This window comes from Piliocolobus tephrosceles, chromosome 12, assembly GCF_002776525.5.
Source record: "Piliocolobus tephrosceles isolate RC106 chromosome 12, ASM277652v3, whole genome shotgun sequence".
In the NCBI taxonomy this organism is placed as follows: domain Eukaryota; kingdom Metazoa; phylum Chordata; class Mammalia; order Primates; family Cercopithecidae; genus Piliocolobus; species Piliocolobus tephrosceles.
Genome location: NC_045445.1, coordinates 16,803,847 through 16,827,049, shown reverse-complemented (window position 1 = coordinate 16,827,049; position 23,203 = coordinate 16,803,847). Strand labels below are relative to the sequence as shown.

At 39.1% G+C, this 23,203-nt stretch overlaps 1 pseudogene; it reads left to right on the top strand.

Moving 5' to 3' along the window:
• LOC111536238 overlaps positions 1–19,724 on the top strand; it is a 72,958-nt pseudogene extending 53,234 nt beyond the window's left edge.
• The last annotated feature ends 3,479 nt before the right edge of the window (positions 19,725–23,203 follow it).

Below are 23,203 nucleotides of genomic sequence, written 5' to 3'. Positions count from 1 at the left end.
ATTGCTCATACAGATGCATTCCTTCCTATACCCTTATTGTCAAATATGGTTTTCAAGGAATGCTAATGTAACATATGGAAAACACAATTCATTTCCATAATGGAAATGTGGTGCCAGAAAACACAGAAGAAGAACTTCTTTTTTTTTCTTTTTTCATTTTTCTTAATTTCTCAACAGTGAGAGAAATGGCACTGTGAGAGTTGGGAAGGCCAGATGTACTGTTAAGTGTAAACTATGCAATCTTCTGGCCGGGCGTGGTGGCTCATGCCTGTAATCCCAGCACTTTGGGAGGCTGAGGTGGGTGGATCACCTGAGGTCAGGAGTTCGAGAACAGCCTGGCCAACATGGTGAAACCCCATCTCTACTAAAAATACAAAAATTAGCTGGGTGTTGTGGCATGTGCCTGTAAACCCAGCTACTCGGGAGGCTGAGGCAGAAGAATCGCTTGAACTCTGGAGGTGGAGGTTGCAGTGAGCTGAGATCACACCGTTGCACTCCAGCCTTGGTGACAGAGGGTGACTTCATCTAAAAAAAAAAAAATTAAAACTAAAAATTAAAAAAATATATGTAATCTTCTTAAAAATTACAATTGAGAGTGAAAGGGTACACTGCTGAAATTAGGCTGGGAAAACAGAAGTAAACCACGATTTTTCAAGACAAACCTGGACATATGTGACCCTACACAGAGGTTATGAGCAAACTTTGGAGTCAGACAGACTTGAGTTAATTGAGGATCTGTTTTGCTCTCTTTACGCTGCCTATTCTCTTATGTTTTTGGTATCCCGTAGTATTTTAAGAATACAGGCTCTGAAGTTCAAATAGATTTGGGGTCCAGTCTTGCTCCAGCACTTATTGGCTGTGTGAAATTAGACAAGTTATTTAACCTCTCTGAGCCTCAGTTTCATCACGGTTAAAATGAATGTAATGATAATACCTCTATCACGGCATTTTAAAGATTGTGGTCAGGAAATGTGAAAGACTTTCTAGGTAGGAATAAGTGAGAGACAGGTCTGATGCGATTGCACAGTGTGTCCTAGTGGATGAGTGAGAAAAATGACTATCTAGATAAGGTCTGTCCAGGTTATGGAGGGCTTTAAAAGTCAGATAGGATATCTGCACTCAATGTATTAGTAACAGTAGTACTAGCCCCATCTTCAGGACTTTTCTCAAATTTCACCTTCTCAGTGAAGTCTTCCCTGACAACCCCAGTGGTGAACAAAGCAGACAAAAATCCCTGTCCTCATGGAACTTTTAGTCTAGGGTGAGAGTAGAAAGAAAACAGATACGTATAATATTGCAGATTGCCATAGTGTCATGAAGGAGCTGAAGAGGCCGCTGATGGGGACTAATGGTAGTGTTTCAGGGGGACGGAATGGGCTGCTTTATATTAAGTAATCAGGGAAGTCCTTTCTGAGGAGGTGAAACTTCAGCTGAGATCTGAAGATTGAGAAAGAGCCACATGAAGAGAAGGGGAAGGGCATTCCATGGAGAGCAAATACCATATGCAAAGACCCAGAGGCAGGAAGGAAAACAATCAAGAAGAGGCCATTTTGGCTAAAGAGTAGTGAGCTATGAAGATAATAAAAGAGGATGATGTGATAGGAAGTGACAGGGGTGGGGGAAGGGGCAAGTCTTTTAAATAAGGGGTCAGGGAAGGCCTCTCTGAGGATGAGACATTGAATTAAGACCTGAGCAGAGACAAGGAATCAGCCATGCAAAGATCAGGAGACAGAAATTTATAGACAGAAACAATGGCCACTGCAAAGGCCCCTAGGTGCAACATGCTTGGCCCGTTGAACAGACAGCAAGGAGGCCATTGTGGCTGGAGTAGAGCCAGTGGGTACAGAATTGGGGGGAGATAAAGCTGGACAACTTGGAAGGAGCTTGATTGTACAGAGCCTTTCAAACCACGGTAAAGACATTGGATTTTACTCCAAGTTAGATGGGAAGCATTGGAAGGCCTTTAAGCCAGGGAATATTTCAGTCTCTGTCTCCTCTGGAGCCCTGCAGATCTTACTTTCTATACTGTTCATTGGCTTCCAGTGGGCACTAAGGTATCCTAAGCTATTGTTTGCTAAGTATATCCTGTCTTGCAAACTGGACAGAGAGATCCACCTTGAGTCATGGACTGGGGCTTGGGCATTTTAGTATGAAGTGCTCAGCACAGTGACAGAGCCTCAGTGTGTGTGTGTGTGTGTGTGTGTGTGTGTGTGTAGGAAAAGGAGGGGTGTGGCTGGGCATGGTGGCTCACACCTGTAATCCCAGCACTTTGGGAGGCCGAGGCGGGTGAATCACAAGGTCAGGAGTTTGAGACCAGCCTGGTCAATCTGGTGAAACCACATCTCTATTAAAAAAAATACAAAAATTAGCCGGGCACGGTGGCAGGTACCTGTTGTCCCAGCTACTCGGGAGGCTGAGGCAGGAGAATCGCTTGAACCCGGGAGGCGTAGGTTGCAGTGAGCCGAGATTGCGCCACTGCACTCCAGCCTGGGTGACAGAGCAAGATTCTGTCTCAAAAAAAAAAAAAAAAAAAAAAAAAAGGAAGAGGAGGAGTGTGTTTTGATGATGTTGATGAACACACAAACTAGAAGTACAGCTGGAGAAGATAACATGTACTAATAGCATATTCCATATTTTAAGTGTTTTAGGGGTGATGCCAGGGCAAATTGATGAAAGTGTTTATTGAGTGTATATGTGGGTTGTGATAGCTGGAATAAATTGTGCTGGGACAGAACATTGCAGGCATCTCTATTTAAGGGGTGAAAAAAGCAGTGGCTTCCTTTTTGGGTTTTCTAGGTCTAACCTTAATTTTCAAGTACAGCTACGTTCAGACCCTGATTGGGTAAGACTTTCCTGGCTTCCTAGTGATAGTGATGTCTCAGAAACAAGTCTCTTTTGCTAAGGTGAGCTTTTAAGCAGTACATTTTCACCAGGAAGGCTTCAAGCCTTAATCATAATAATATTAATAGTTAATACTTCAGAGCATTTACTATGTGCCAGGCATTGTGCTTTATCTGAATTAATTTATTTAAGCCTCAAAATAATCTTATGGATCAGGTAATCATATTATTAACATTACTATTTTACAGAAAGAAGGCAGATTCTGAGGGATTGAATCATTTGCTTAAAGATTTCAGCTAGCTACTGGTATAGTGGGATCGGAACACACGTTTGACTGATCCCAGAGCCCCTCTTACCACTTTACGTTGCCTTTAAAGGTTGGTTTCAGCATCCATAATCCTCACTTATATTGCAATCTGATTGGATTTGTTATGGTAGATCTGCTATCTTTCCGTGTTTTCCCTCTGGTGGCCTACTATTTTGCTTTCATTATTAAAATCCCCCAATATAGAAGATTTTAGGGCTCAAACAGATGTCAGCTAATCCAGGCAGAAACAGTGAATAACTGCTCTGGATAAAAATTCATTTGTCATATTTCTTGAACGTAGAAATCATAACCTTACCTAGTTTTATATTCCCCTCAATATAAAGCACAGAATAGTCTTACAGCCTAGATGCTCAATAAATGTTGAATTGACTTGAACTCAATTTCTAAACCCTAAGATATTACATAATTACTCCCATTCCAGCCAGACAGGGCTATCCCAAGTTTCTACATAACATTTTTTGGGGGGAGAGGGGGTGCAGAGGTGAGTTGGGTGGGGTCCATGTGTATGCTTGGGGTAGGTAAAGGGGAATAACCATAAGTTTTCTAAGTCTTATGCCTGATGCAGGAAGGGAAATATAATCTCTATTTACCACCCACCTCCTTTACTTCATTCAGTAATATGTTGGTTTATGAAAATATGTAGTATTTTCTAAAAAGCAAGGGAGGCAAGAGAGAGCTTGGTAATTTATACTTTGCCAGTTTCATCAGTGCCTTAACATAGCTCCCTATTCAGTCAGTGAAGGAGAACTGTATGTCCTTGTTGGGAATCTGGAGATATGCCAGTGGTTGCAAAGAGCTCAGCAGTTTTGCCTGTGTACTTAGATCTGGACTGACCAGTTTAGCATGTGGATCAGATCAGGGACTAGTAAATGTCATTTTATTTTGACATTGTATTGAAATTACGGGAAAGAGGTGCCTGTTTCATGAGAATAAAAAGAAAAGAATGCATTGGAAAAGTTTGAGCTTGATGTATTATTAAAAGAAGAAGCTGGGCGAGGTGGCTCACGCCTGTAATCCTAGCACTTTGGGAGGCCGAGGTGGGCGGATCATGAGGTCAGGAGACGGAGACCATCCTGGTTAACACAGTGAAAACCCGTCTCTACTAAAAATACAAAAAATTAGCCGGGCGCGGTGGCGGTCGCCTGTAGTCCCAGCTACTCGGGAGGCTGAGGCAGGAGAATGGCGTGAACCCGGGAGGCGGAGCTTGCAGTGAGCCGAGATCAGGCCACTGCACTCCAGCCTGGGTGAAAGTGCCAGACTCCGTCTCAAAAATAAATAAATAAATAAATAAATAAATAAATAAATAAATAAATAAGAAGAATATATGATCATTCAGGCTGAGTTTAAAAACATCTCAAAACTAGAATCATCCTAAATCTGGCAATGGTTTAGTTATAGAGTGATGTAAAAGACAGGAAATGTACAGGAACCTAATACTAAGGGCAGTTCAGTTTCATATAGAGGTTTTTTTGGTGTGTTTTTTTTTATGCAGATACAAATCCATTATGTAAAATAGATTTGTTTGCCAAAAAGTCTATTTTTGTCTATAATAACAATGCAGTTACCAATTATTGAGCAGGTTTTATATGTCAGGCATTGTGCTTAAACACTCTGCACGCATTGTCTAATTTAATTCTCACAAAACCCTTATGAAGGAGGTGAAATTATCTACTTGTTACTAATGTGGAAACTGAGAGACTCAGAGTGGTTATGTAACTTGCCCAAGGCCACACATATAATAAGGGGCAGAGCCAGAATTCTGAAGTGAATCCCTGACCTGAGGGCTCTTAATAAGATTAGAATCAATACCTCTGAGGATGAAGACCTGGTCCAGTTTTTAAAATGTACGGTAAAATAATACATCCAAGGACTCTGTGGTATGAGTGTATGTGTGTGTGTAATACGCTTTAAGTTCTTTAGTAGAGAAACTAGGTAATTTTCATTGTGTTTCTTAAATAATGATTGCTTAATTGCCTTTAACACTTGCAGCCACTTAGTGGTTAAGTGATGTCTGTTAGAAAATTCTCTTGGCAGTTGCTTTTTGAGAAAGATGATCAAAAGCACACCAAGAATGCCAGTTAATGCCATCATTATTTACTTAGTATAAATTTACAATAACAGGAAAATATGTTCATAGAAATAAAATATCATCTAAAGTATTTAAAGAATTGAAAATGATTCCCATCTTTGTTGTTTGGCCTTACCTTCCTTTACAAAATAAACAAACCTGTTTATCACGTTGTTATAGGAAACAATGACCATGTTTATAAAAAAGAAGGTAAGCTTAGGTAGGAATAATAAATATCATCTTGGATGAAAAGCCTTTGTAAGAGCCTTTTTGATCCTTGAAATATTCTTTTGAAGAAACGTATGTGGCTTAAGGGTTAATTGATAAATCAGACACCAAGAAACTGTACCTATGGCTACCAACTGCCAAAATAACATCAAAATGGGCGGATAAGTTGTTCTAAAATTAGGTTAACTTAGTTGTTTTCATTTTCTCCTCACATACCGTTTGCTCCAATTAAATCAGTTGATCCTCAGATACACCTTGTGCTTTTGTAACTTAGTGTCTTTCCTCATGCTGTTCTCTTTTCCTAGAATTACATATATCCAAATCCCAACCCATTCTTCCAAATTAGCTCAGATGTCACATCCTCTGTGAAGTGCCTCTGATCCCCTCACAGAAGCAGTATCTTTTGTGTCTCTCCATCCGCGCCTTTCTTGCATTAGCAATCTTATAGAATTTTATTTTTATAGTTCTTGAGGCCCCTCTCGCTTTCCACCTTGAAATTTTGTTTTGAATTCATTTATCTTGCATCTTCTATTGGTCTCTAAGCTTCTTGCAGTCAAAACCTATTTTCACTCAGCTTTGGGTAGATCTCAAATACCAAGCACAGTGCTTTGAATATAAACGTCACTCAGAAACATCTATTCAGATTTGAGTGCTTACCACGTGCCAGATACTAGGCCTACAGGGTGACTGAAACAGTTTCTTCTCTCCAGGTACTCATGGGAAACAGATATATTAACAGACTTTCAATATGATCTAGTAAGTAATAAGGTAGAGTCATGAACAGAATGCATTGAAACCTGGAGAAAAGACTTGACCAAGGAGAAGGCCTAGCCTGAAAGATGGGCAGTCTTGGTCAGAAAATTGAATATATGAATCTATGACTTCAAGGTAAAGCCATTTTGGAAGGTGGCGATATCCAGGATGTGACCCTGAGAACTGTGCAGGTGAAGGAATGTGAGTATAGGATGTGAAATGGCTCTTCCAACTGGACAATAGCGCCAGGAATTGAGGTAGAGAAGATGCCAGTAAGCCAGATACCACATTTTCCTCAGTGAATGAAGGAAAATGTCCAAAAGAGAGGTAGATGATCATCCTGGGAAGGAGTAAAAGATGGCATCTGCAGATGGTGTGAAATTCATGGGCAGTGAGGCTTTTCATGAAGCTGGAGCAATGGCCTGGTAAGGGCAATGGGAAGGCAGGACGGTGCTGGTTCCCTATGCTACCTGACCCTATCCATCCCAGAATTTGTTGTTTAGAGCTCAAGCAGCTTTAATTGGAGAGAGCTGCATGGTGAGGCTCATTGTCTTTGTAAAGAGCCAAGTCTTCTTCATTTGGGCAGGAAAGAGGTGTTCTGTGAAAACACAGAGGGTATAGAGGTGCTTATTTACAAGTTGAATGACCGTAGATAATGCTGATACCATGGGAGAGCTGAAAGTGGACTAGTCCACCTTTATCATTTTAAATTGGAATACTCTGAGGCCCAATGAAAAGAAGTAACTTTTTTCCTCGGGCTTCTATAACTAAGTTTAATTTCTTTTTTTCTAGCAGTTATTTTGATGCATAGATTTCTTAAACACAGATGCTTGAAACACATGAGTGGTCTATAAAGACCTCCAAGGCAGGTTGTGGGCTATTTCATAGCATAGCATTTCTAACATGATAATCCTATGAAAGCATACAAATATGATGTTTTGACATGAAGAACCTGCATATGAAATTCAATAAACCTATGTCAATAATCATTGATATTTATCACAGTAGCATGTTCTTCCTACACATTTATGGATAATTTCTTTCCCCAGCTCCCCCAGCCCTAATACAATAGTGAATCTTTTGACTGTATGGTCCTTGAAACTTCCACCCACACCACTCTGCTAAAATAGTTCTCACTAAGGTCACCAATGACCATAAAGTCACTAAGTCTAACAAATAATTTTCAGTCCTTATCTTATTCAATCCCTCAGTAGCATTTGATACAGACAATCTTCCCTTCCTTCTTGAAGTACATTTTGCCCTTGCCTTTTATGAAACTGCAGTCCCCTTGTTTTATTTATCCACTTTTGTATTGCTCCTTTGCAGATTTATCCTCCTTTACTTGGTTATTAAGCATTGAAGTTCACCAGGGCACTATTCTAGATATTTTTACCATCCCACTCCATACTCTTTCTCTGAATGATTTAATCTATTCCCATGGCTTACAATATCTTTATGCTCAGTGTGTCTCTGGAGCATAAATAAAGATTTATATCTCTAACCTAGGTTTCTCCCATGAACCTTAAACCCTTATGTCCAACTCAACATCTCCACTGAGATATCTCAAGGGCATCTGAAATTGAACTGGCCTGAGTGTGAACTTAGATTTCTTCTCTCAGACTTGCTCCTCCTCGTGTTTTGTATCAGAGTACCAAAACAGCTACTTACAGTTGTGTAAGCAGGAATTTGAGTCATCTTCAGTACTTTCCTTCCTCTCAACTTCCACATCAAATTCATCAACATGTCCTGTTGATTTTACCTTGAAAATACCTCTCAAATTCATCCACTTATCTCCATCTTTATTAGTAGCAACTCAGTCAAGCTATTGCAGTAGACTTTCTTTGGTAACAGCTTTACTGAGATTTAATTCAGGTATTATAAAACACAGCCATTTAAGTTGTACAGTTCAATGGTTTTTAGTATAGTCATACCTCATTTTATTTGCTTCATTTCATTTTGTAGATTTTGCATTTTTTAAAATAAGTTGAAGTTTTGTGGAAATCCTGCATCGAGCAAGTCTATCAGCAATATTTTTCCTACAGCATGTGCTTACTTCATGTCTCTGTGTTACATTTTGGTAACTATCACAACAGACCAGGTGCAGTGGCTCATGCCTGTAATTCCAGCACTTTGGAAGGCTGTGGCGGGTAGATCACTTAAGGTCAGGAGTTCGGGACTAGCCTGGCCAACATGGTAAAACCCCATCTCTACTAAAAATACAAAAATTAGCCAGGCATGGTGGGAAGCACCTGTAATCCCAGCTACTTGGGAGACTGAGGCAGGAGAATCACTTGAACTCGGGAGGTGGAGGCTTCAGTGAGCCGAGATCACACTGCTGCACTCCAGCCTGGGTGACAGAGTGAGACTCCATCTCAAAAAAAGAAAAAAAATTATAACAACACTTCATACCTTTTTATTACTGTTATATCTGTTATGAAGATCTGTGGTCAGTGATCTTAGATGTTACTATTTTAATTGTTTTGGGGCACCATAAACAGTGCCCATATGGGACAACAAACTTAACCAATAAATGTTGTAGGTGTTCTGACTGCTCCACCAACTGGCCATTCTCTCCTCTCTATCCATCTCCTCAGGGACTCCGTATTTCCTGAGACAGAACAATATTGAAATTAGCCCAATTAATGACCTTACAATTGCCTTGAAGTGTTCAAGTTAAAGGGAAGAGTCTCAAGTCTCTCACTTTAAGTCAAAATCTAAAAATGATTAAGCTTAGTGAGGAAGGCATGTTGAAAGCCAATATAGGTCAAAAGCTAGGCTTCTTGCATTAGCCAAATTGTGGATGCAAAGTAAAAGTTCTTGAAGGAAATTAAAAGTGCTACTCCCATGAATGCACAAATAATAAGAAAGCAAAACAGCCTTATTGTTGACATAAAGAAAGTTTTAGTGGTCTGGATAGAAGATGAAACCAGCCACAACACTCCCTTAACCTAAAACCTAATCCAGGCCGAGGCCCTAACTCTCTTCAATTCTATGAAGTCTGAGAGAAGTGAGGAAGCTGCAGAAGAAAAGATGGAAGTTAACAGACGTTGCTTCATGAAGTTTAAGGAAATAAGCCATGTCCATAACATAAAAGTACAAAGCAAGCAACAAATGCTGATGTAGAAGCTGGAGCAAGTTATCCAGAAGATCTATCTAAGAAAACTGAGGAAGGTGACTACACTAAACAACAGATTTTCAATATAGATGGAACAGCCTTATATAGAAAGATATCATCTAAGTCTTTCATAACTAGACAGTAGAAGTCAATGCCTGGTTTCAAAGGACAGGCTGACTCTTTTGTTAGAAACTAATGCAACTGGTGACTTTAAGTTGAAGCCAATGCTCATTTACCATTTCAAAAATTCTGGAGCCCTTAAGAATCACATTAAATCAACTCTACCTGTACTGTATAAATGGAACAATAAAGCATGGATGACAGCACATTTGTTTACAGCATGGTTTACTGATTATTTTAAGTCCACTGTTGAGACCTACTGCTCAGAAAAAACAAGATTCCTTTCAAAATATTGTTGTTGTTCATTGACAATACACCCAAGAGCTCTGGTAGAGATGTACAAGAAGATGAATATTGTTTTACTGCCTGCTAACACAACATCCATTCTGTAGCCCATGGATCAAGGGGATATTTTGACTTTCAAGTCTTAAGAAATATATTTTATAAGGCTATATGTAGCTAGTATAGAGTGTGATTCCTGTGATGAATCTGGGTAAAGTAAAAGAAAAACCTCTGGTTTTCCTTATTCACCATTCTAGATGCCGTTAAGTAAATAAATCTGTGATTCATGGGAGGAAGTTAAAATATTACATTAACTGGAGTTTTGAAGTACTGATTCCAATCACTATGGTTGACTGAGAGGGTCAAGAAGTCAGTGGACGAAGTAACTTGAGATGTGGTGGAAATAGCAAAAGAGATGTTGCTGATGCAGCCAAATTAACAATGAATGGAACTTCCTCTGCAGGAACCCTAGCTGTGTCACACGACCCAGTCAAGCCAGTAACTACCAGTCCTCTACCAGCAGAGACGGATATTCCTCTATTCTCTGGCAGTATAACTCAGGTCAGAAGTCCTGCTGGAAGTGCAATGAGCCTTATTCCTGAAGATGGCCTTCTTCCTATTCTCATCTCCACTGGTGTAAAAGGAGACTATACTGTGGAAGAGAAACCATCACAGATTTATTTCAGTAATGCAGCAGTTGGAGGATGGTGGCCCTGACCCACTTGTATTTGTTTTAAATGCAAATTTGTTGTCAATGCTTAAAATTGTAAATTATATGAACAGGAAGTGCTGGTGTTTTACAACCAAGGGAATGCATGCAGTGGGTCAGTCTGAGATAGTCATTCTTCTACAGTGTCTACCGGATGGAAAGTGTTTGCCAAAGGATATCTTTAATCACTTTGTGTAACTTTATCGGGATGCTCTGGCAGGGAATGTGGTGGGCAACTTGGGACACTCCTTTAGTCAATGTTTCCTTGGAAGTAAAAAACATGGTGGATTCTTTTCTTTTCTTTTTTTTTTTTTGAGATGGGGTCTTGTTCTGTCACCCAGGTTGGAGTGCAATGGCGTGATCTCGGCTCACTGCAAGGTCCGCCTCCCAGGTTCATGCTATTCTCCTGCCCCAACCTCCTGAGTAGCTGGGACTATAGGCACCTGCCACCATGCCCGGCTAATTTTTTTTTATTTTTTTTTTATTTTTAGTAGAGACGGGGTTTCACTGTGTTAGCCAGGATGGTCTCGATCTCCTGATCTTGTGATCCGCCCGCCTTGGCCTCCCAAAGTGCTGGGATTACAGGTTTGAGCCACCGCACCCGGACACATGGTGGATTCTTATATGTGACATCTACCTACCAGTCATTGCAAGACCTAGTACTCCCAACCCCACCTTACTTCTTTGGGATTCTTATCCAGAAATGGCAAACTCCTAGGGCTAAAGGGTTTCCTATCCATCTGATGTTGAGACTTGGAGCTGAATATCAATTTTATCCATGCCCACTATTCAGTGTCAGATCTCAGAATCCATTATTTGGAGAGATGGGGCATATCATCATGAATCTTCTTGCAGAGTTCAGAAATTATCAGTATACCTTGTCAGTAGTTCAAGGTTGGTGGTTGATATGGAAGTTTAGAAAACCGGCATAAAAATTCCCAGCAACAGATAAAATGAGATGATGAAAGCCATGAACAAATCCAATGAGCATGTCCTGGCAGGAGGTGCCTGCTTCAATGAAAAGGCAGATTCTCATCTTGTGTATGTGCAGAATGATGATGGAAATGATCAGACCCAGGCTATCAGTATTCACAATCAGCCCAGAAAAGTGACTAGTGCCAGTTTCTTTGTGTTCAGTGGCACTCTGAAATCCTCTTCTGGATACCTTGCCAAGTCCAGTATTATGGAAGATGGCATTATGGTCCAGATCACTGCAGAGAACATGGATTCCTTGAGGTAGGCACTGCGAGAGATGAAAGACTTCAGCATCACCTGTGGGAAGGCAGACGCAGAGGATCCCCAGGAACACATCCACATCCAATGGGTGGATGATGACAAGAACGTTAGCAAGGGTGTCGTAAGTCCTATAGATGGGAAGTCCATGGAGACTATAACAAATGTGAAGATATTCCATGGATCAGAATGTAAAGCAAATGGAAAAGTCATCAGATGGACAGAGGTGTTTTTCCTAGAAAATGATGACCAGCACAGTTGCCTCAGTGATCCTGCAGATCACAGTAGATTGACTGAGCATGTTACCAAGGCTTTTTGCCTTGCTCTCTGTCCTCACCTGAAGCTTCTGAAGGAAGATGGAATGACCAAACTGGGACTACGTGTGACACTTGACTCAGATCAGGTCGGCTATCAAGCAGGGAGAAATGGCCAGCACCTTCCCTCGCAGTACATGAATGATCTGGACAGTGCCTTGGTGCCGGTGATCCATGGAGGGGCCTGCCAGCTCAGTGAGGGCTCTGTCGTCATGGAACTCATTGTTATTTTTAAAAGTTGCCACAGCCGTTTCAACCATCAGCAACTAGCATCCTGATCAGTCAGCTGCCGTCAACATTGAGGCAACACCCTCCACTAGCAAAAAGATTATAACTCCCTGGAAGATATTGGTTTTTCTTTGCCTGGCTTATTTCACTTAGCATAATATACTTCAAGTTCATCCATGTTATCACAAATGACAGAATTTTCTTATTTTATAAGGCTTTGTGTGTGTGTGTGTGTGTATATATATATATATATAAAATCTCACATTTTCTCAATCTATTCATCTGTTGACAGACATTGAGGTTAATTCCATACCTTGGCTATTGTAGATAATGCTGAAATAAGCATAAAAGTGCAGATATCCCATCAACATACTGGTTTAATTTCCTTTAGATATATGCCAAGTAGTGGAATTGCTGAATCATATTGTAGTTCTATTTTTAATTTTTTGAGAAGCCTTCATACTATTCTCCATAATGGCTCTACTAATTTACATTCCCATCAAAGTGTTCAAGGGTTCCCTTTTCTCTATATTCTCACCAATACTTATCTTTTATATTTTTAATAGAAGCCATCCTAACAGGTGTGAAGTGATATATCACTGTGGTTTTAATTTACATTTTCTTGGTGATTAGTTATGTTGAGTTTTTTATTTTTTTCATATACCTGGTGGCCATTTTTATATCTTCTTTTAAGAAATGTCTATTTGGGTCCTTTGCCCTACTTCCAATTTGGTTGTTTTCTTGCTATTGAATTCTTTAAGTTTCCTATAAATTTTGGATATAAACTCCTTATCAGATATATGGTTTGCAAATTTTTCTCCCAGTTTGTAGGTTGCCACTTTACTCTTTTGATTGTTTCCTTTCTGCACAGAAGCTTTTTAGTTTGATGCAATCCCATTTGTCTATTTTTGCTTTTGTTGTCTATGGTTTTTGGGTGATATTAAAAAAAATGCTAAAATCAGCATCAAGAAGCTTTTTCTCTGTTTTCTTCAAGTAGTTTTATGGGTTCAGACCTTAACCTTTATGTCTTTAATTCATTTTGACTTGGTTTTTGTATGTGATGAGATATAAGGGTCCAATTTCATTCTTCTGCATGTGGATATCCAGCTTTCCCAACACCACTTATCGAAGAGACTCTCTCTACCCCATTGTGTGTTCTTGGCACCTTTGTTGAAGATCAACTGACTGTAAATGTGAGGATTGATTTCTGAGCTATCTATTCTACTCCTTTGGTCTATTTACCTGTTTTTATGCCAGTACTATGCTATTTTGATTATAATAGCTTTTTGGTATATTTTGGAATCAGGGAGTGTGATGCCTCTAGCTTTACTCTTTTTGTTTGCAATTGCTTTGGGTATTCGGGTTTTTTTGTTTGTGTGGTTTTATGTGAATTTTAGGATTTTTTTTCCTATTTCTTTGAAAAATATTATTTGAATTTTGCTGGAGATTGCATTGAATATGTAGGTTGCTTTGGGCACCATGGACACTTTAACAGTATTAATTCTTCTGAATCACATATGTGAAATATTTGTCTTTTCTTCTATTTCTTTCATCAGTATTTTTATAGTTGTCAGTAGACAGAAATTTTGCCTTGTTTCTTAAATGTATTTCTAAGTTTTTTAATGCTTTTGTAAATGGGGTTATTTTCTTATTTTTCAGGTATTTGTTGTTAGTGTATGGAAACACTACTGATTTTTGTACGATGATTTTGTATCCAGCAATTTTACCGAATTTTTAAATTTGTTCTAATAGTCTTTAGGTGTTCTGTATATAAGGGTGTATCATCTGCAAACCAAGAGAACTGAACTTTTTGCTTTGCAATTTGGATGCCTTTTCTTTTTCTTTTTCTTTTTCTTTTTCTTTTTTTTTTTTTTTTTTTTTTGCCTAATTGCTCTGGTGAGGACTTCCTATATTATATTGAATAGAATTAAGATTGGGCATCCTTGTCTTGTTCCTGATCTTAGAAGAAAAGCTTTCAGCTTTTTTCTTCCTTCCTTCCTTCCTTCCTTCCTTTCTTTCCTTCTTTCCTTCTTTCTTTCCTTCTTTCTTTTCTTTTTCTTTCTTCTTTCTTCTTCTTCTTCTTTCTTTCTCTTCTTCTTTCTTCCTCTTCTTCTTCTTCTCCTTCTCCTCCTCCTCCTCCTCTTCCTCCTCCTCCTTCTTCTTCTTCTTCTTTTTTTCTCCACTCCCTCCCTCCCTCCCTTCCTTCCTTTCTTTCCTTCTTTCTTTTTTTGATGGAGTTTTGCTCTTGTTGCCCAGGCTGGAGTGCAATGGCATGCTCTTGGCTCACTGGAACCTCTGTCTCCTGAGTTCAAGTGATTCTCCTGCCTAGCCTTTCAAGTAGCTGGGATTACAGGCATGTGCCATCATGCCCGGCTAATTTTGTATTTTTAGTAGAGACAGGGTTTCACCATGTTTGCCAGGCTGGTCTCGAACTCCTGACCTCAGGTGATCCACCCACCTTGGCCTCTAAAAGTGCTGGAATTACAGGCGTGAGCCACTGCACCCGGCCGCTTTCAGCTTTTCATGGTTAAGTATGATGTTAGCTGTGAAGACTAAAATCCTTAAGATATCATTGAAGTCTCTTAATAGCATTCTGCATTAATTAATTACACACCTAAATGTAAAGTTTCAACTTTGATAAGTGGTACAACAAAATACAGTCACACATGGACCATATATGTGGTGGTAGTTTCATAAGATGATAATGAAGCTGAAAAATTCCTGTAGTCTAGTGATAGCTTAGCTGTCATATTGTTATAGCACAATGCATTACATTTTTTTATGTTTAGAAATGTTTAGATACACAAATACCATTGTGTTACAATTGCCTACAGTATTCAGTGCAGTAACATGATGTACAGGTTTGTAGCCTAGGAGTCACACCATATACCATCTAGGTTTGCCTAAGGACACTCTGTGATATTCACACAATGACAAAAACTGCCTAATGATGCATTTTTCAGAAGGTACTCCTGCTCTTAAACAATGCATGACTGTATATTATTAGAGTCTGAAAGTCTATAACAGATCAGTTTGACCCAGCCACAGGTCTTCTGCATGTGCTGTTTCTTTACCAGTAGGGAATGTGTTTATTTTGTTCACTATTGGATCCTCAGTTAAAACATGTATTTTTAGTTTTTTATTTTTATTTTTTAGCTAGATCAAGACTCTAGATTCTAGTTTGCCTCTAAGTTTAATGCATTGTGAAGAACAAGGAAATTAACACTGGTTAGTTATAATATATTATGCAAAAATAAACTGCTAAAAGTTAAGAGAGTCCATGTCTAACCATTGAGTCATAGGCATCTTGTAAAAGAGTAAGTACTACAACCTAAGTCACAATAACAAAAGTTTGTCAAAGAAAAAATCAATTCCATATTTCATCCACATCTTAGGCACTTGAAGTCAAATGTTAAAAATAAACACGCATACCAGACTTCCAATCAAAGTATTTGGATTGGCTCTTGTTTAAGACTTGCATGAGAGGCATTCCTTTATTCTGGAACTCACTAAACCTTTCATGGTCAAACATATCTAGTAAATACACTCTACACTTTGCTTTCTAACAGTCTGACACATTTTATGATGTCTCAGATGGTCAGTTTAAGTTGCTTTTTGTAACGGCTGCTATTTACATGCACAAAAATAAAAATACAGGCCAGCCATATTTTGCCTATTATGTAACGTAGACATATTTTTGCTCTTTACGTTAAGGAGTATATATACACACACATATACATATATACACATACATATATACACACACATACACACACACCTATAAATGTATCTGAAGATATATATATGTATATGTGTGTCTCTCTCTCTCTCTCTGAAGACCTGTGATATGGAATGCAAGAGAGAATATTTAGAGAGCTGTAGACTGTATTAACTGAGTATAACCACAACATCTTAAAAAAGGAATATTTCCTCAGAAAACTCTGAAATCATAAAGGAAAGGATAGCAACAACAACATTTACTTACTTAAGAAAATCTTTGTACAGATTAAGCTTTCAGAAACTTGTATGCTTTTGGCTAGGCTCAGGATCATGGTTGGGAGGTTATTTTTGTTTTGTTTTCTTGGAACTTACTGGCTTTTCCTGGTTAGGTCTTCTGGATATAGTTCTCAGACACTTCCCAGAGAACTAGATGAACAGCCATGTTGAATATATAAGATATGAGAGAACAGATTTATCAGAACAGAGTTTCACAACAAGACAAAATATTTAAGGATCATAATACTTTACTTCATAGGTTAGTTGAACTTTTCTTTTATACATACAATTCCTAATGAGAAAATATTGTAAAATATCCTGGTGAAGAAAAAATTTTATAAGTCAATAATTTTTGAGCAGAAAAATGGATTCCATTGCTACTCATTTTAATTTTAGTGTTTTAGACAGAATGAGGCAAGAAAGAGTAGAAAATGAACTTTTCCCTGACAATTTAAAAATAGTTGATCATCAGCCGGGCGTGGTGGCTCACGCCTGTAATCCCAGCACTTTGGGAGGCCGAGGCGGGCGGATCACAAGGTCAGGAGATCAAGACCATGGTGAAACCCCATCTCTACTAAAAATACAAAAAATTAGCTGGGCGCGCTGGCGGGTGCCTGTAGTCCCAGCTACTCGGGAGGCTGAGGCAGGAGAATGGTGTGAACCCGGGAGGCGGAGCTTGCAGTGAGCCGAGATCGTGCCACTGCACTCCAGCCTGGGAGACAGAGCGAGACTCTGTCTCAAAAAAAAAAAATAGTTGATCATCAAACTGAATTGTAATTCATTTGAAATAACTGAATATAAAACTGGATTTTAAAATTCCCGAATAACAAACATGTAACATGAAAAATCTTTAAATTTCAAGTTAAAGTACATCTAGAAACTCAACATGTAGAAGACAAATGCCTTCTTTTTTGTCCAGAAGTTATTTACTACCTTTTGTTTTAAAGAGCAGGAGAAGTCTCTAGAGACCTTTTCAGTAGCCAATCAGGAAATTTGGACTTGGAGAGTTTAATAACAAGTCATAGATCACAAAACTAGTTATTGGCAGACTTTGAATTTGAACTCATGTCTCTTCACTATCATTTTGCCTCCTTGAGACAGGATTCTATCATGGGTAAGGATAATGTGTACACAAAGACATATATTCTTAAAACATATATTCTCTATTTCTTTTATGATTTTAAAAGTAATCATTATAAAAATATTCAAACAACAGCCAGTGCAGAAAGCAGAGTGAATTTTGGCCTTCCATTCCAGTCAAAGGATAAGCATTTCACATAGGTAAAAAGGAAGACAAGTCAGCTTAGTGTAGCTTAGAGCTTAAAGCTGAGAAAAGTCTAATTTTTTGAACTTATTCTTCCTTCCCATACCATAGGAAAGCATTCATTCAAAGTCTGTCATTACTGCAGGCCCAAATTTAGAAAGTTATGACTGTGATATTGCTACTCTTGAAGGAAGATATCTCAGAGAGAGAGCAGTTTCGCAAAATGTTGTGAAATTGAGTGCTATGGAAACAGGACAGCACCCGATTCCCCTTTGGAACACATGAGGTAATCATTTGAATTATACCTTTGCAAAGGCATGTTAGAATGCATTTTTTTAGATAGCTGTTTGAAACGGTGATTAACATGACCCTTTTGGGGAGATTTGATCTGCTTGTCAGCTGCGTGGAAACACAACAGGCTGTAAAAGAGGGTTTATTATCAAGTAATATAACTGAAAAGGCATGGTGCATGCAAAAAGAGGAAGATAGATTTTGTTCTCTCTTGGTGTGTCTCAGATATTTATTAATCGAGATGGTATTTGCAGTGGCAAATCCCATTTCCCCTTTCACATTCCCTCTGGCTGGCATATGATGATAGCATTAGAGCTGATGCCACTTGGCTGATCATGCATTTCTGATCACCATTCAAGGCAACCGGAAGAGACAAAAGAAAAAGCCTTATCAGTCCCCAGAGTACTAATGTGAGGAGAACATTGCTCATTTGAAACGTTTTAAAATTTCATTTCATTTCTAAACAGTAACAAACTGTATTACTCTCTTTTATTTTTATATGTTGTCAGATGGGATGCAGGCCATTATTTATGAACCACTTGCAAAGCTGCTCCTCCCATCTCTCCACCTCCCCTCCCACTGCTAGCTTCCAGTTCCCATCCTAAGTACCACACTATCTTATTTAGTATTCTTCCCTTTGTTCTACTCTATGCTTCTAGTTTAAATATGATAGAATTATGTGAGATTAATCACATTTGTAACATCAGGTGCCACAAAAAAGAAAAGAAACAAAAATCCTATTTATAAATAGCTTTTGCATTCTGTGGGTTCGTCGTGGTTTTACTAAACACTTTATTGCTTCATGTTTAGAATTCACTTGACTTCATTTAGAATTCATTGCTTTATATAATAAGGTGCTATATAAAATATGCAATTAGACATTTTTCCCATTACTAGTTTCACTGTTTAAAGAGAGAGAAAACACGTGGAATAATGTGAGTCAGGACAGACTCTGGACCCACTTCCTCATTGATTGGAGTTTCTGATTAAGAATCATAAAAGTAGCCGGGCACGGTGGCTCATGCCTGTAATCCCAGCACTTTCGGAGGCCAAGGCGGGCAGATCACAAGGTCAGGAGATCGAGACCATCCTGGCTAACATGGTGAAACCCCATCTCTACTAAAAATACAAAATATTAGCTGGGAGTGATGGCGGGCTCCTGTAGTCCCAGCTACTTGGGAGGCTGAGGCAGGAGAATGGCGTGAACCCAGGAGGCGGAGCCTGCAGTGAGCCGAGACTGCATCACTGCACTCCAGACTGGGTGACAGAGCGAGACTCCATTTCAAAAAAACAAAAACAAAATCATAAAAGTACTACGTCTTAAGAAAGTCCTGGAAAGGTCTCTAATTGCTGTGAGGGCTCAATAAGTTCATGAGAAAATGAGAAAATCTCTAGTGTACAGTTTCAGCTTGGGTACTTTGCTTATTTTTATGCAATAATTACATTATAGACTCATTTTAACTATTATTGAATTAAGTCAAGATAAGAAGGAAATCTAAATATGAAACTGGGACTCAGAAAATACCACCTGTTCTTCTAGGCAATGGAGCAGAGCAGTAAACGAAATGGACAACAATCTCTTTGCTCTCATAGAGTCAGCATGCTTGTGAAAAAATACTAATTGGATGACTTTATCATATAAATATAAGCAGGAGGCTGATGTTATTATATCTGCTTTTGCAATGAGAAAACATGCAAGGTCAGTTTGTGCATAGCCTAACTTGCACATGTCTCTAAAGACATTTAGTCCATCACTATCACGAGGACTCGACAGCTAATGTAAATGATTTGGAATAATTGTTTTTATAAGACCCATACATCATGTCACATAATTCAGTTGCAAAAGATGTGAGAGGCGTCAGTCAATGACAAGTGGTATACATTTATGCCAGTTTTATTTTCTCCTATAGGTTTGGTCCAAGTGACTGCTCATGAACATATGGGATCTGGCTAAAGAATTGTTATTTTCTGTATACGTTCAGTATCAAAGTACACAATTTGAAGTTTTTTTCTAAATCTTTTCACTTCTGCCTTACACAGTCCTGAAGAAAGAATGGTGTCTTTCTTGGATGTCTATCCACCTGACGAGACATAGTGCAATGGAAAGAATACAGTCTTAAAAATCAAGGCTGGGCGCGGTGGCTCATGCCTGTAATCCTAGCACTCTGGGAAGCTTAGGATGGTGGATCACCAGAGGTCAGGAGTTCGAGACCAGCCTGGCCAATGTGGTGAAATCCCATCTCTATTAAAAATACAAAATTAGCCAGGGGTGGTGGCTCGCACCTGTAATCCCAAATACTTGGGAGGCTGAGGTGGGAGAATCACTTGAACCCAGGAGGCACAGGTTTCAGTGAGCCAAGATCCTGCCACTGCACTCCAGCCTGGGTGACAGAGCGAGACTCCATTAAAAAAAAAATCAAAAGATGGAAATTAGAGCCCTGGTGTTTTTCACAAACTATCTAAGTAAACTTGGACTATTTCTCCTATCTGGACCTCAATTTCTGCACCTATACAATGAAGGGCTTGGCAGATTGTCCTTAATAGCCCTTTCCACTAATATATTTCATGATTCTATGACTTGATGAATAAGGGTCGTATAGAAGATCCTTCCTTGATCACAAATATAAAGTTTAATTTCTCACTTCAAATCATTTTTTTTTCTTGGAATTAATTTAACCACTTTCTTCAAAGCCAAAAAGACATACAGGCAATTTAGAAGAGCTATTTCATTTGATTGTCAAAATTTCAAGTAAAATAAAGCAATTTTAAAAAATAACAAATCAACAGTATTTCATTTTATTTTATTATGTTCCAGGGTACATGCACAGGACGTGCAGGTTTATTACATAAGTAAACGTGTACCATGGTGGTTTGCTGCACCTATCAACCCATCACGTGGGTATTAAGCCCTGCATGCATTAGCTATTTGTCCTGATGTGATGCTCTCCCTCCCTCCACCCCTCTGAGAGGCACCAGTGTGTTGTTCCCCTCCCTGTGTCCATGTGTTCTCAATTTTCAGCTCCCATTTATGAATGAGAACATGCAGTGTTTGAGACCGGCCTGGCCAACATGGCAAAACTGCATCTCTACTAAAAATACAAAAAATTTGCTGGGCGTGAGTGGTGCACGCCTGTAGTCCCAGCTACTCAGGAGCCTGAGGCAGGAGAATCGCTTGAACCTGGGGGGCAGAGGTTGCAGTGAGCCAAGATTGCACCATTGCACCCCATCCTGGGAGACAGAGCGCAACTCTGTCTCAAAAAAAAAAAAAAAAAAAAGAAAGAAAAGAAACTATCATCAGAGGAAACAGTCAACCTATAGCATGGGAGAAAATTTTTACAATCTACCCATCTGACGAAGGTCTAATATCCAGAATCTATAAGCAACTTAAACCCGTCTGACAAAGGTCTAATATCCAGAATCTTCAAGGAACTTAAAGAAATTTACAAGAAAAAAACAAACAATCCCATCAAAAAGTGGGCAAAGGACATGAACAGACACTTCTCAAAAGAAGACATTTATGTGGCCAACAAAACATATGAAAAAAGCTCAATATCACTTATTAGAGAAATGCAAATCAAAACAACGATAAGATACCATCTCATGCCAGTCAGAATGGCGATTATTAAAAAGTCAAATAAAGAATTTCATGTATAAGGTGGGAGTTCATTTCTAATCACTGTTCCACTCTTACATATGTTTGCAAACTTTACCATCGAAGACTTTTTTTGAATTTAATGGAAAGGAGTCAATGATGCAGTGTGTCGAAAATAGTTATCTATTTGCTTTCACATCAAACTATTTTGGTAAGATTAATAATGAATAATAATCACCTGTTCATGGCACTTTGACCTCATTCACAGTATATCACTTATTGAGTGACGTCAATGTCTGCAGCAATGTGCTAAACTCCTCACAAACCTCAAGTCACTTATAGCACTGAGATTTAGATATTATTGTGCCTATATTTGCAAATGAGTAAACTGAGAAACAAATAAGTTGATAAAGGTGACATATACAGTAAGTGGCAGAGCCTGGATTCAAGCCTAGGCCTCTCTGACGGCAAATGTCTAGTGCTTTTATGTATATACTATACTACCTCATTTGATACCCACACCAATCATGTAAGATAGGTAAGGCATTATAAACCTCACTTTATTGATGAGAAAACAAAATCTAAGGGTTATGTGACTGACTTACTTTGAAACACAATGCTAGTAAGTAGTGGAGCAGGGACTGGAGCCTGATGACCAATATCTAACCGAGTATAAGATTATATTAAGCAAAGGCCGGGCGCAGTGGCTCATGCCTGTAATCCCAGCACTTTGGGAGGCCGAGGCAGGTGGATCACTAGGTCAGGAGTTCAAGACCAGCCTGGTCAAGATGGTGAAGCCCAGTCTCTACTAAAAGTACAAAAAAGAAAAAAGAAAAAATTGCCGGGCATGGTGGCATGTGCCTGTAATCCCAGCTACTTTGGAGGCTGAGGCAGAATCACTTGAACCTGGGCAGCAGAGGTTGTAGTGAGCTGAGATCGCGCCACTGCACTCCAGCCTAGGCGACAGTGTGAGCCTCCGTCTCAAAAAAAAAAAAAAAAAAAAAAAAAAAAGGATTATATTAAGCCAACATTTACGAGACCAATTTAAGTATTTTGCCTATTCATGATATCAGTCATGTGACCATTTTAGGTTTTGGAGCAGTGGTTACGAAAAAATAGATTTAGGCTTAAACGTAATTGATAGAAAACATAAAAACAATGTGTGTTATAAACATTCTATCAACCAAGAAGTTTTCATGGAACATCTACTTTATGCACAGCATTCTCCTACAATCCATGTGAGCATAGAAAAATACATAACAGGCCAGATGCAGTGGCTCACACCTATAATCCCAGCACTTTGGGAGGCTGAGGTGGGAGGATTGCTTGAGGCCAGGAGTTCAACTCCAGCCTGTGCAACAAAGAGAGACCCCCCCCCCCCAGCGCTCCAATAATAATAATAATAATAATAATAATAATAGCTGGGTGTGGTGGTGCGTGCCTGTAGTCCCAGCTACTGAGGTGGGAAGATCAACTGAGCTCAGGAATTCAAGGCTGCTGTGAGCCATTATTGTACCTCTGTACTCCAGCCTCAACAAGGAAGCGACTCCTTCTCTCAAAAAAAAAAAAAAAAAACGATATAACACAGTACCTATCTTCAAAGAGTTGGGAAGACAGAACTAAATGAAACCATTGCAGAAGAAATAAACACTAAGCAATAATGTGCAGGATGGAAACCAAAAAGAAATTAGAAGAAAGAGGCCGGGCGCAGTGGCTCAAGCTTGTAATCCCAGCACTTTGGGAGGCTGAGATGGGCGGATCATGAGGTCAGGAGATCGAGACCATCCTGGCTAACACAGTGAAACCCTGTCTCTACTAAAAAATACAAAAAACTAGCCGGG